Raw genomic sequence first — 12,471 nt, 5'->3', positions numbered from 1 at the left:
GAAACAAAGCTCTGAACAGGAAATCACTCCTGTTCTTACCACCTTTTGCAAAGAACCATCCTGTCCAAGCTGTCAGAAGCAAGGGCAGCATCCCTTACCTCCCGACTGATAGAGGCTATCATCTCTTCCTCAAGAGCTTGTATGAAAACCACAGTAGCTAAGGAGCATCCCTCCACGTATTCCATCACCAGCCAGAGTTGTTCATTGAAAAGGTAGCTGAAAGAAGAAACCCACAGCATGGAGATGAATGGCCCCAGCTAAATGACCTTATGGGAAAGACTGCAGTTGAGTTTTCTTGCCAGGTCACTTGTAAATGAAGAGAGAATCTGAGCAGGCTAAATGAGAAAGGCTCATCTGTGAAAAAGGAGATGTCTTAGATGGCAAGCAAGGCAAAAATGCAGTTTAGTGACAGCAGAGAGAAATCTGGAACCAGGACATTGCCATCAGCTGCTTCATCATCTTAACTCATCCCTTCCAGCCTGAACTCCAGGAAGCAGGCAACACAGACTTCTCCATGGGAGGAGAGTGTGCACCACTGAGGGCAGATGTTGGTCAACCCCTTGGAAAGCATTGCATAAAGTGCATTCAGAAACAGGGAAAACCATTTAAAACCTGGCACATTGTGTGGTTGTGCAAACAAGAGCCAAGTCTTCCTGGCATCCACAGCAACAGAAAGTAGAGGGAAAACCCCAAGGTCAATAATTTCTAGGTGGGTTTATCAGCACGTATCATTAAGGCAAAGAAATGATGATCAGTTTGAAAAAAACCAGACCCCAAAAGAACAGGGAGGTAGTGAACTGAAGGGCTGTGGCTTTAGGAAGACATGGCAGATGCAGGTTTTGGAAGACACGCTTCAAACTACGTATACCAGAAAAGGCCAAGGCAGACACAAGGCAAGCTCCTCTCATCCACTTCAGTTGGAAGAGTCGAGAAACAATGAAGAGCTCCATGTTCTTCCAGTGACCAAAGTGGCTTTTTAGCCTTTGGCTTGCAGTGTGTCAATGAACCTCAATGTGATAATCCCAGAACCACTCACCTGTCTATATAGCGAATGATATTGGGGTGCCTCACGCTACTCAAGAGTGAAACCTCAGTTAAAATTATCTCTCTTGCGTACTTTTCCTTGCAAAGACACATCATCTTGATGGCCACCTAAAAGGAGATTGAAAGCCACAGACTTGAGAAGTCTGTTGCACAGGACCACAACGCACATGGAGCAGGTGTCTTTGGAATGATGGAGCCAGGGTGGGCCAAACTGCCTGGGATTAGACACCAGAGCTTCTTAACTGACAGGACAAGAGGCGATTCCTCCGCTCGCCCTTGTGTGCCAGTTACAGGACACATGGCTATAGACATTTTGCCTTGTAAACTCTGGACAAATGGTCTGCAAACAATCAATCCATAATGGAGGAAATCCCATCCTAAAAGGTCATGAGGGTTACACAAAAAAAAATACAATCCCAGAACTTTGTAACATCCTGTAGTTGGATTTTGCAACTCTAAAGAACGTTTTTAACCCAGTTCCTATTTGCAGTTCTTTTCTGGGTTTGAAAAGGAATAACCCATTCTAGGGTATTTTATGGATGTGGCCGGGGTTATGAGCAGCGCTCAGGGCCTTTAGATCCCTTGCAGACTCCTGTGTAAGTGCACTTCCCAAGTGCAGCACTGCAGCTGGGTAAGGAGCCACCAAGTAGCTGATGCATTAGCATAGTCAGTAAATAAGTCTGAGCAAAGGTGTCCTTCTCTGAAAGATACCCCTGCCCTCCTTGTGTTCTTTTGGGGACTTAATAAGGACAAGGTCTGTCCAAACCGTGTCTTGCAGGCTGACACTTGTCTGCCCTCAGAAGAACAGTCTCTACAGCAAAGATCTCGTGGCCACCCAGAGCTGTGGCCACAGCTCCCAGTGGAGGGGAAAGCACTCGAGAGCTGCACAATCTGCCGGGGGTGCTGGCCCTTACCCGTCTTCCTGTATCAATGTCAACTCCTCGGAAAACTCTTCCACAAGACCTAGAAACAGAGCAGCAGCCAAGAAAGGAGAAGGCGTTTAGGCCCTGGGTGAGAAAGCCAGCCCAGAGAGCAGAGCTCTGCTGCCCAGAGTGTTTATAAAACACTCGGCTTCAGCCAGCAGCCCAGCAGCCCAGCAGCCCAGCAGCCCTCTGCCATGCAGGGTGGCCAGGAGAAAACATAGGACATACTCCACGTCCTGCTCCTTGTTCCAGGCAAGAGACTGCCAGCATTGAGTTGTCTTTGACAATGCCTTCTGACCACAGTTATTAAATACTGATCAGGACTGACAGACAGGAGGATGTAAGCCCAGTGTCTGCCCATGTTTGCAGCTTGCCTGACTGCATGCTTGATATGACACCAGCAAAATCCCTGGCCCATGGTTTTGTAGAAGTAGCTGAGATTGGACTTACCCTTGGCCAATTATCTGCTGTACAGTGTATTTTTTCGTAGGGTTCCCCTCACTCACAATGCCCTCTGAAAGAAACAACATGAAAGATGCTCGTGTGAAACAGAGATATCACCTTGCAGCAGATCCAAAAGGCAGCCCCACTGTGCAGGGCTGTGAGCCCTTTGTAGTCAGCTGGTAACAACAACAACAACAATAACCACAACAACAACAATAACCACAACAGCAGAGGCAGCTCTGAAGCACAGGTGGCTCCACAAAGACTGATTTTCCACAGTCTTTTGAGGCTTTACCTTGACAGGAAACCAAGCCCATGGAGGAATGCTCAGAGCAGACAGAAATCAGAAAAGAACAGGCACCAATGAAAGAATTTGTTGTCTACAAACATTAAGGAGAGCTGGAGCAACAGAGCCCTTATTTTCTTATAGAGAAACACTCCGTGTGATTCGGCCAAAGGTTTAGTAGTTTTGAATGCACTAAGTTAAGTGCATTAAAAATTAAATTTTGACAATTAAATTGAGTTTTGGAATCTACTGTTGTGAACAAGTGCCATTTTCAGAACAGAAAGAATATTATCAGGTGTTTACAGGAGATGATGGAATCTGCCCAACCTTTCAGCAGTTTGCCAAAAAAAAGCCTTTATGGTGTTCAAGAGCAGCATCTTAAGTTCTAATCCCTGAGGATGGGGCTTTAAGAACTAGGACCCTCATCACGGATCAGCAGGCTGAGTTCTGAAGAGGACCTTGCCTGTGCCATTTGAAGAACCACACTGCTTGTCTTCAACCTTAGAGATTTCGGCAAAGTCTTTGTACTCCAATGACTTGTGAGGAGTCAGGAGTCTAAAGAGAATTTAGGAACCCTAATATTCTCTTGGGTTTAGCCCTCTGCACACAGGAGTTCACTAGGTCATTCACTAGGTCAAAGCCTTCTGCTCAACCAGAAACCATCTCTGCCTTTGCCTGGAGCATAGATGGAAGCTCAGGAAAACTGAATCCAGCCCCAGCTGCCCTCAGAGGCAGAAGGAACAGCCACAGTGCTCTGTTGCTTCCTCTCTTCCTTTAGTAGAACTAAAGCTGACATGCATACCATGGACTGCTGTTCCAGACAGGAAATACATGATACGTACTGAGGTCATTAAGGTAAAGTTGTGTTAGTGGGGACAGCGTTGGCGGCCGGTGCGTGATTTTCTTTGGAATGCTTTTCTTCAGAATGCTTTTCTTCAGAATGCTTTTCTTCGGAGTGTCGCCTTTCCCGGTGCTTGTGCTTGGCATTTCAGTGTCAGCAAAGGTGACTTTTTTAGGTTGTGGTTCTGCAGCAGCACCAGGCCTCTTGAGGATCTGAGGCAAGAATTAGGTTCTGTGAGAAAGGTGGCTTGCAGAGCTGCCCTGAGATCATAGTTCAAATGCAAACCCTTGGGAAGATGCTGTTGGCCACAAGTCAGGCTCTTAAACTGTCTTTTGCTGCCCACTTCACCAAGTGAATGGACAAGAAGAAAAGACTGGATTTACACGAGTTCATGGGCAGTTTCCTCTTCAATTTTCATGCATTTTCTCAACTAGGCCATTCAGAGGGGCAAGGATCCTCCAGGGCACAGTTATTCCTATGTGTCCTGCAAGGAAGGTGAACTTCCAACTTGGAAGTTCAAAACCTCTTTTCCAGGTGTCAGTGGCTGGGCTGAAGCACCATGTCATGGCAGGGCTAGAGCCCGCACAATCTTCAGTCCCAAAGAGCAAGCGCTGTCTGCTCAGGAACTTGCAGCTCTGAATGACACCAAAGGCAGTGCTAACCAAAGCTGGCACTTACTGATTTCCTTCTCTCAGGCATGACTTTTCCAACAGCCACAGGTTCCTTCTCCACTTCTTTCTCTTCAACCTCCTGTCCAGAATCAGAGGGAGCCAGCACAGGTTCTGGTGCTGCTGTTGTGTCCTGGAGACAGTCAGTAGAGTCAGGGACAGTCACCATTCTGTCCCTTGCAAGGTTGGATAGTTACACACAATAACAAAAGGGTCACTTCACAAAAGGCCACTTTCTTGTTCAGTTTGCTTAGATTTTCTCAAGTAGGCTATTCAGACGGGCAGGTAACCCCAGGGCACAGTTATTCCTATGTGTCCTGCCAGGGACACTGGCTCAACTTGGAAGTTCAAAACCCCTTTTCCAGGTGTCAGTGGCTGGGTAGAAGCACAGTGTCATGGAAGGACTCCAGCCCTCACACAGTCTTCAGCCATGAAAAGCAAGCTTGCTCTCATCACAAGTTCTAAATTACACCAAAGGCAATGCTAATGTACTCTGGCACTTACTGATTTAATTTCTTCAGGCTCTGCAGCTCCAACAACAGCCACAAGTTCATTGTCCACTTCCTCTTCTTTAATGTCTTGTCCGGAAATAGAGGGAGCCAGCAGAGGTTCTGGTGCTGCTGTTGTGCCCTGAGGAGAGTCAGGGACAGTCACCATTCTGTCCCTTGCAAGGTTGGATAGTTACACACAATAACAAAAGGGTCATTTCACACAAGGGCCTGGCCAATTTCTTGTTCATGGATTTTCTGAAATAGGCCCTGTGGAGGGGCAGGTACATCCAGGGGACAGTTTCTCCTGTCTCCTAGGAATCCTGCACGGCAATCTAAAGATTAAACAGGAAGGGTCAAAACCCCTTTTCCAGGTGTCAGTGGCTGGGCTGAAGCACCATGTGATGGAAGGACTCCAGCCCTCACACTCTTCAGCCATGAAAAGCAAGCTTGCTCTCATCACAAGTTCTAAATTACACCACAGGCAATGCTAATGTACTCTGGCACTTACTGATTTAATTTCTTCAGGCTCTGCGGCTCCAACAACAGCCACGGGTTCATTGTCCACTTCCTCTTCTTTACCCTCTTGTCCGGGAAGACAGGGAGCCAGCAGAGGTTCTGGTGCTGGTGTTGTGCCCTGGGGAAAGTCAGTAGAGTCAGGGACAGTCACCATTCTGTCCCTTGCAAGGTTGGATAGTTACACACAATAACAAAAGGGTCATTTCACACAAGGGCCTGGCCAATTTCTTGTTCATGGATTTTCTGAAATAGGCCCTGTGGAGGGGCAGGTACATCCAGGGGACAGTTTCTCCTGTCTCCTAGGAATCCTGCACGGCAATCTAAAGATTAAACAGGAAGGGTCAAAACCCCTTTTCCAGGTGTCAGTGGCTGGGCTGAAGCACCATGTGATGGAAGGACTCCAGCCCTCACACTCTTCAGCCATGAAAAGCAAGCTTGCTCTCATCACAAGTTCTAAATTACACCACAGGCAATGCTAATGTACTCTGGCACTTACTGATTTAATTTCTTCAGGCTCTGCGGCTCCAACAACAGCCACGGGTTCATTGTCCACTTCCTCTTCTTTACCCTCTTGTCCGGGAAGACAGGGAGCCAGCAGAGGTTCTGGTGCTGGTGTTGTGCCCTGGGGAAAGTCAGTAGAGTCAGGGACAGTCACCATTCTGTCCCTTGCAAGGTTGGATAGTTACACACAATAACAAAAGGGTCATTTCACACAAGGGCCTGGCCAATTTCTTGTTCATGGATTTTCTGAAATAGGCCCTGTGGAGGGGCAGGTACATCCAGGGGACAGTTTCTCCTGTCTCCTAGGAATCCTGCACGGCAATCTAAAGATTAAACAGGAAGGGTCAAAACCCCTTTTCCAGGTGTCAGTGGCTGGGCTGAAGCACCATGTGATGGAAGGACTCCAGCCCTCACACTCTTCAGCCATGAAAAGCAAGCTTGCTCTCATCACAAGTTCTAAATTACACCACAGGCAATGCTAATGTACTCTGGCACTTACTGATTTAATTTCTTCAGGCTCTGCGGCTCCAACAACAGCCACGGGTTCATTGTCCACTTCCTCTTCTTTACCCTCTTGTCCGGGAAGACAGGGAGCCAGCAGAGGTTCTGGTGCTGGTGTTGTGCCCTGGGGAAAGTCAGTAGAGTCAGGGACAGTCACCATTCTGTCCCTTGCAAGGTTGGATAGTTACACACAATAACAAAAGGGTCATTTCACACAAGGGCCTGGCCAATTTCTTGTTCATGGATTTTCTGAAATAGGCCCTGTGGAGGGGCAGGTACATCCAGGGGACAGTTTCTCCTGTCTCCTAGGAATCCTGCACGGCAATCTAAAGATTAAACAGGAAGGGTCAAAACCCCTTTTCCAGGTGTCAGTGGCTGGGCTGAAGCACCATGTGATGGAAGGACTCCAGCCCTCACACTCTTCAGCCATGAAAAGCAAGCTTGCTCTCATCACAAGTTCTAAATTACACCACAGGCAATGCTAATGTACTCTGGCACTTACTGATTTAATTTCTTCAGGCTCTGCGGCTCCAACAACAGCCACGGGTTCATTGTCCACTTCCTCTTCTTTACCCTCTTGTCCAGAAAGAGAGGGAGCCAGCAGAGGTTCTGGTGCTGCTGTTGTGCCCTGGGGAAAGTCAGTAGTGTCAGGGACAGTCACCATTCTGTCCCTTGCAAGGTTGGATAGTTACACACAATAAGAAAAGGGTCATTTCACACAGGGCCACTTTCTTGTTCTTTTTTTTTATGGTTTTCTGAAATCGGCCCTGTGGAGGGGCAGGTACGTCCAGGGGACAGTTTCTCCTGTCTCCGAGGAATCCTGCACGGCAATCTAAAGACTAAACAGGAAGAGTCAAAATTCCTTTTCCAGGTGTCAGTGACTGGGTAGAAGCACAGTGTCATGGAAGGACTCCAGCCCTCACACAGTCTTCAGCCATGAAAAGCAAGCTTGCTCTCATCACAAGTTCTAAATTACACCAAAGGCAATGCTAATGTACTCTGGCACTTACTGATTTAATTTCTTCAGGCTCTGCAGCTCCAACAACAGCCACAAGTTCATTGTCCACTTCCTCTTCTTTAATGTCTTGTCCGGAAATAGAGGGAGCCAGGAGAGGTTCTGCTGTCACGTTTGTGCCCTGGGGAGAGTCAGTAGAGTCAGGGACAGTCACCATTCTGTCCCTTGCAAGGTTGGATAGTTACACACAATAACAAAAGGGTCATTTCACACAAGGGCCTGGCCAATTTCTTGTTCATGGATTTTCTGAAATAGGCCCTGTGGAGGGGCAGGTACATCCAGGGGACAGTTTCTCCTGTCTCCTAGGAATCCTGCACGGCAATCTAAAGACTAAACAGGAAGGGTCAAAACCTCTTTTCCAGGTGTCAGTGGCTGGGCTGAAGTACCATGTCATGGCAGGGCTAGAGCCCTCACACTCTTCAGCCATGCATGGCAAGCACTGGCTGCTCAGGAACTTGCAGCTCTGAATGACACCAAAGGCAGTGCTAACCAAAGCTGGCACTTACTGATTTCACTCCTTCAGGCTTTGCTTTCACGTTTTCCTTCTCTGCTTGCTCTTCCTTACTCTCCTGTCCAGAAACAGAGGGAGCCAGCAGAGGTTCTGGTGATGGTGTTGTGACCCTCTCTGTAAGGAATCTCCTGGCTGCACCAAGCAGAGGACTGTTGTTGGTGAGACTATCGGATCTTTCTAAAAATGGATGCTGCCCAAAGGAAAAAACACAGAAAGAAAGGAGCCATTACTTTCCAAATGCAGTTTCCCACAGGCTTCAGCAGGATTCCTCTGGTTACCAGCAATACACATCAGGAGGACTGAGGGCACCATCTACACCTCCAACTTCATGTCCAGGACCTTGCTATCACAGGCAAACATGGCCCATAAGGCCCTTAATCAATTTCTCAAGGTGTCTGCAGCAAGGAGGTTTGCCTTGCCAGTGCTCGGGAATGCCACTTGCTGTCTCGGGCCTTTTTCCATTTCAGAAAACTCAAAGGACTCCCTTAGGTTCCTCTTCTCTAAAGACCTGGGCTATTTTAGGTGTGAAAACTGATGAGGAGCATAAGCCCCTCCTCGGGAAATTCCCGTACCTCTAAGCAAGGTCAACCCCAGGAGGATGCAGGCCTGTGTATTGTTCTGAAGAGCACTGAGGTGGAGGTTCTCAGCACCCAGACAAGAGCAGGGACACAAGGGGCAGAGCGCTGATGGACTCAGCTCTGGCTTGCAGGGAGAGCAGTGTGTGCATTCCACCCCTGCCCCTCCCTGTGCTGGCTGCCACCTTCCTTCCCAGCAGGGACAGCCCAGTGGCACCTTGTGCAGCTCCCTCTCTCTGCCACAAAACCTGCCAGAACCCTGGAGCACTTCTGGCCTGCTTGAATGTGCCAGGCAGCAAATGGGGCTGGGACAAGGCCCGCTCAGCTGTCCCTCCTTGAGTGGCAGAAACCTCAAAGAGTGGGGCAGGAGGGACAAGCTGGGCCCCCTCTGAGGCTCGCAGTGAGCTCCCCACAGCCCCTTCCTTCTCACAGGCAATTCTCCGATCGCTTGGCTGGGACTGCTTCCTTGGGTCCCCCTCCACCAACACCATTGCAGCCTCTGGACCTGCTATTATTCTACTCCAGGTCTTTTGCCACCAGGTACAACCAAGTGTCCTCCCAAAGTACAAGCCAGGGCCACAGACAGGACCAGATGGTGGAAGACCTTGCCTCGGAGGAAAGGCCAAGACAGATGGCACTGGAGAAGAGAAGGTGCCAGGGAGAGCTTATTGTGGCCTTTCAATCCTTCAAGGGGACATTTTTTCAAAGGGCCCGGTTGCAATGGGACAAAGGGTCATGGTTTTCAAGTGGAAGAGGAGAGATTCTGGTTACATCTGAGGAAGTCATTGTTTAGAATGAGGGTGCTGAAACACTGGCACAGGAAGTGGATACCCCATCCCTGGTCAGGTGGGACAGGGCTCTGAGCAACCCAGTCTAGTTGAAGATGTCCCTGCTCGTTGCAGGGGGGTTGGACTAGATGCCACTTAAAGGTCCCTTCCAAGCGTAATTATTCTAGGATGCTACTTATTTGTCTTTTGAAAAGCACTAAGACTGGAGATTAGTAGGAGAGGAGGCCTCCTGATGCCTCTGAGTTTGGCTGATGACAAAGCCCATCCCTAGACAGCTGTTTCACCTCCAGCCACTTTGTCTGCAGAAGCTGCTTGGTGGGCCATCGGGGCCTCACATTCCCGTACAGGTAAGACTGCAGGAAGGATCGGAACATAGACGGTGGATTTCTGGGAGTCTCCAGCTGGGTTGGCACGTCCTTGGGATTGGGACAAAGGAAACACAAGACAGCCATTAACATGCACTTGGTCCTACGGGCCTCAGTTCTACAGTGCGTATGTCCCAGGCCAATTTAACTCTCTATCAAATTAGGGGAGTTGAAATCCCTCCACAGTCCCAGCTGCCTCTCAGTGGCAGGGCATTACATCCCATTGTCCCAAATTTGCTCTCTTTACCAACTAGTTAGACAGTGCTGCATATTGCTCTGACTTAGATATCCCACCATGGCTAAAATCAGCAAAAAATCTTCTGCCTGCAAACCCAGATCTTCCTCTGTTTAAAAGCTCTTGAACAGAAAATGAGAAAACAGCCAGGGATGCCTTGGCTGCTGCTGCTGCTGCTGCTGCTGCAAAGGCACTGACATGGACTTTCTTTCATGGACTTGCTTTCAGCCTCTCAGGCTGGCACTCTGTTGTAGCAGGCCAAGCTCACAGCTCGCTCCATGATTCTTAAAAACTAGGAACGTCAAAGCTTCCTTTTCCACTCACAGAAGGATGGGCTGCTCTCTGTCCACCTCCATATCCACTGGTGATTCCGTCTGCAATGGGCAAGGCAAAATGAACCAGACGCTGTCAGAAAACTGCCTCTTGTGGGGAATCCCATCACACAAGGCAACCCAAATAAAGAGCATTTTTCTTTCACAACATCTCTCCAGGAGCAGCAGTTCTTTTGCACAGCAAGCAAGAGAAGAGGACAAAACCCCATATTCATCTTCTACAGTTTCCTGTCTATTTTTTATGCTGTTTTCCCAGGAAATAAAACAAATAGAAACTCCATCAAGCAAATGTAAACTGTCCATTAACAGTCAATGCTTCTGTTCTACCCAAGAGCTAAAGCAGCTTTAGCTGAAGAGCTAAAGAAATTTCCTCTTCTTTTTTTTTTTTTCCTTTTTCTGTTCTGTTGGCTTTTGGTTTTTCTTTTAATAAATGGCAAGCATCAGTTCTCTTTAGCTTGCGGAAAATGGTTCCCCAGAAAAACTGTCCAAAAAATCCCCTCTAGCCATTCTAGCACACGAACAGCTCCTGGGTTCAGGAGCCTGCACTGTTTGGAAGCTGGCATTTTATCTCAGAGGTCATTGGTGTGATCAAATCCTTTAATTATGGAATTTAGCAAAAAGGATGCTTTCCCCTCAGTTCTGGAGATAACTGAACAGTTTTTAGAAGAACTTCTGAGAAGCTCTCCCAAGCCTGCATTTTGGAAGTCGTACTGGTAGAACCAGCAAAGTGAGGAAATTGCAGACTCCACAGGCTATCCAGTGGAGGGCACAGAACCCCCTCAAGTTCCATTCCAAATGCTGTCCACACACAGACCCCCCCCTTTTCAGACAAAGCTGTTGACAGGAGTTCTACCAAACTAAGGGCATCTTAAGGGCAGTTTTGTTTCTAAATCATCTCAGTGCCTAAGGAAGAGCATAAAGAACACAGCCATGCCAAAGCCAGGTATGCTGCCCCCAGGAACAAACACTACTCACCTCTCGGGAACTCCGTCACCTGGCAGGACCTGTCTGGAGAAAAATATAAATTTGATGAAAACAGCACAAAATCATGAACTGCAGCGCAGATTTGCCGAAACATTTCAGCAAAGCTGTGCTGCAGTCCAAGGGGCACAGCCCCTTGGGGGGGGGGGGAAAAGAAAACCGCTCTCTGGTTTGCAGGGTCTCCACTGAGAGCTCCTCGATCTGAAAAATCCTCTTGGACGCCCGTTCACAACTCTCCGCTGAGAAATCCTCAATCCGAAGACTCCTCTGCGACGAGCACGTGACGAACTGCACCGCAAGCCGAGGCCCTTGGTGCCTGAATGAGAGCGTTCCACGGACACTGCAGTGGCCACCCAGCACTTCAGTGACATCACAGCGACAGTGGGGCAACAGTCCTGTGACATCACGGAAACAGCCGTTCAAGGTTCCCCACGCTGCAATGGTTTTGGGTGGCTTCTTGACCCCTGGAATGTTGAATCTTGCTCTCCTGTTGGAGCCTGACCTCCCTTTCTCGCAGTGACTTGTCAGCTTACCTCCTGATGTAAAGCTCATCTTTCTGCCTAAAACTCATCTGGAAATCAACTCTGCTCTTCCATGGAAAAATGGAATAATAAGTTTTGAATCCGTGTCTGTGTGGAGGCTGTTGGCTAGTCACCCACAGCCCATAGTGCTGTGAATAAAATAACGCCTTGCTTTTTAACACTAGCAATGCAGGGTTTGAGGGTTCTGTTATCCCGAGGATTTCAGAGGTATTTGACAACAGTAGCTGACTCCAGGAAGAGTGAGATTCCTCCCCAGCAGCCCTCACGGCACAGCCCTCGCTGTACCAAGCGGGGCTTCTCCCCTTTTACTGTGGAGAGGCTTGGAGGACATTCAGAACAGCTGTGATTGCCTGACATGGACAGCATTTGTTGTCAATCCCTCAGGGACACGTCCGTGTTCCACACGTGGCAGGGAGCCCTTGGAGCAGCTGTCAGAGTGGGGGTGCCCCCGTGGGTGCTTCCTGCCCGTTCTCCCCCCTTTGGCCACTTCTCCCATAGCCACTCAAGTCAGACTTTCTCCCAAGAAAGTTCTCTGCCCAGCACTGAGCTCTTGGTGCACCTGCAAAAACCAAATTCCCTTAGGCTTGTGGGAAACCTACAGGGTTGGAACCCTCAGTGGACATGGAGCTCTTAAATCCTTCTCCTATCCAACTTCTGTGTGCGTGTAAGATTTTCTGGGGCCCTGACTAGCCTTTCTGTCTGCTACAGTGGAATATCAGGGCGACGGAGCAGCGGGTGTGTGTGAGGGGGTCTCTCTCTTTGCTGCCTGCTGAGGGGAAGGTGCTGAGAGACTGTGCATGCTCCGAGAGCGAGGGGAACCGTTCGGTGAGAGGCAGACTCGAAGCCTTCATCCCCTGCGACCACCCGAGAGAAGTGGGCAGGCGCCAGAAGGCGTGTCCCGAGATTTCCATA

General features: G+C 48.9%; 1 protein-coding gene and 1 long non-coding RNA gene across 2 annotated transcripts in view; both read right to left on the bottom strand.

Annotated features, from left to right (window-relative positions):
• Positions 1 to 12,471, bottom strand: part of LOC135421738 (serine/threonine-protein kinase PAK 3-like) — a 50,017-nt gene that overhangs the window by 6,220 nt on the left and 31,326 nt on the right. The gene's annotated exons all lie outside the window — the stretch shown is intronic.
• On the bottom strand, positions 10,452 to 12,422 carry LOC135421604 (uncharacterized). The gene is made up of 2 exons (XR_010434118.1): positions 12,159 to 12,422; positions 10,452 to 11,357 (listed from the first exon to the last, which is right to left on the bottom strand). It is a non-coding gene; the product is annotated as an uncharacterized LOC135421604 (long non-coding RNA).

The sequence above is a fragment of the Pseudopipra pipra genome, chromosome 13, assembly GCF_036250125.1.
Source record: "Pseudopipra pipra isolate bDixPip1 chromosome 13, bDixPip1.hap1, whole genome shotgun sequence".
Lineage (NCBI taxonomy): Eukaryota > Metazoa > Chordata > Aves > Passeriformes > Pipridae > Pseudopipra > Pseudopipra pipra.
Note: the sequence above shows the minus strand (reverse complement) of the source record. Positions and strands in the feature narration are given on the sequence as shown.